General features: G+C 43.7%; 1 pseudogene; it reads right to left on the bottom strand.

Moving 5' to 3' along the window:
- Nucleotides 1-156: 156 nt before the first annotated feature.
- LOC101576246 lies at nucleotides 157-483 on the bottom strand (annotated as a pseudogene).
- Between the last annotated feature and the right edge of the window lie 1588 nt (nucleotides 484-2071).

The following is a 2071-nucleotide window of genomic DNA, read 5'->3' as shown; positions in this document are numbered from 1 at the left end:
AAGAAGAAGAAGAAGAAAGAGGAGGAGGAGGAAGAAAATTTTCATTCACTGTATACGTTGAATGAACAATAATATGAATATATTGTGTTTTATGTAACAATATCCTCCTCTTTTTAAATAAAGTTGTATAAAATACTTACTGAGTTTTTTAAAAAAAATTTGATACATCTCTCCACCATATTACAATTGAGCCATTAAACTTGTAGCTTCATCAACATTAACTGGTTCATTTTCATGACGCGGTTGATTAATCTGCTCTTTCTTATGAGGCTCAAAAGTCAGCCTTTTTGAGAAGGGTGCAAGTTCCTTCTGAATGTTTACAAAAGCTTTATTCATTCCGCATACTTTTTCATCATTCACAATGTTTATCTTCTTAAGATTAGTGGTAACTGGTTTTGCTTTGTTTTTGGACTTAAAGTTTTTTTGGCTGGCTATGTGAAATACATTCTTGGACTTCTACCCTCTTAATTTATTCTTGGCCATTGTCTTTGATATGCCCGTGCAGCTGCTCAAGCTCCGGGGGACGCCATCTGCACAAATGTCCTCCTCTTGTATGTTACACTTTTCTATTTTTAAGTTATCCATACTGCTGCAATGACCATCCTTATAGCTAACAGTATGCATTCATGTTACTTCTTTAAGGTGACTGTTTTCAGTGGAAGAACATTTTTCTGGACAAGCACATTCTTGTCCACAAATCTTCTGTCATAGCACAGGGACCTCCCAGGTGCGTGGGACCAGTGGCTCGGGCTTCAGGGGCACAGTGGACCTCACAGCCTCTGACCACCTGTGCAGATTTCTGTCCTTTTCTAGAACATGCAGCAGATCAAATGCATATGTGTAATTATACTTCTACTTCTTCTTCTTCTTCTTCTTCTTTTTTTTTTTTTTCACAACTGGGGATTGAACTCAGGCCCTTGCACTTGCCAGGGAAGCGCTTATTCCACCGAGCCATCTCCTCGGCCCCTATACTTTTTTTTTTCTTTTGAAACACTCCTATAATGAAGTCTCCATAAAGCCAAGAAGGAAAGATCCACAGCAAAATTTTGAAAGCTAGAAAGACAGACCAGGAGCTGGGGAGATACCTTAGCAGCTTAAGCACCTGACTGGCAAGCAAAAGGTCCCAAATTTTTGTTGTTGTTGTTGTTTTTGGCAGAACCAGGGATATTGAACTCAGGCCCTACTGAGCCATCTCCCTGGCCAGCAGACAGACCAGTTACAACTTATTTATTTATAGTCTTTTCAAAACAGGGTCTCACTATGCAGCTCAGGCTGGCCTTGAGCTCACTTTGTAGCCTAGGCTGGTCTTGAACTCGCAGTGATCCTCCTGCCTCAGCCTCCCAAGGGCTGAGATTACAGGTGCACACCACCATGCCCAGGTCAGTTACAAAGAATTTAGGTGGGCTGAGATTCCTAGTCTAAAACTGGTAGTGGAGAGAGGTGAGTTCCAGTCTGATTCATCCCACTAGATTCTCAAAAACTCAAGGAGTTGTAGCCGAGCCGTTGCTGGCATGCAGTGCACCCGGATCTCGGTTAAAATAGCTTCCTCAAGCGGGGGAGGTGGCTCAGTGGAATAAGCGCTTCCCTGGCAAGTGCAAGGACCTGAGTTCAATCCCCGGTTCCACCAAAAACAAAACAAAACAAAACAAAACAAAACAAAACATCTAAAATAGCTTCCTCTTTCTCAAGACACTCTACAGCTCCGTGCTTTGGCTGCATAACAAATCACCCCAAAACTTGGTGTCTTAGAATAAAAATAAATCCTTATGATTTCTCACAATGTCCGGAGGTCAGGAGCTCCACAGCTCAGTCGTGTATTTCCAGTTCCATCTGTTAGGCTGCTAACAAGATGTTGCCTGGACTACTGTCATCCGAAGGACTGGCTGAGGCCAGAGATGCAGGCTCAGCCTGCCCTGAGGACAGGGTGGCAAGGTGTGTGGTGCACGGGATCAAACCGCAGTCCCTGCGCCTGCCCAAGCTTGCCTAAGCTTGCCTAAGCAGGCACTTTAGACTGCTGAGCTATCTCGCCGGCCCTGAGGGCAAAGATCTTTTTCCAAGGTGGATTGCTCCT

The sequence above is a fragment of the Octodon degus genome, unplaced genomic scaffold (assembly GCF_000260255.1).
Source record: "Octodon degus isolate 3935 unplaced genomic scaffold, OctDeg1.0 scaffold00080, whole genome shotgun sequence".
NCBI lineage: Eukaryota > Metazoa > Chordata > Mammalia > Rodentia > Octodontidae > Octodon > Octodon degus.
This window is presented reverse-complemented; position numbering and strand designations above follow the sequence as displayed.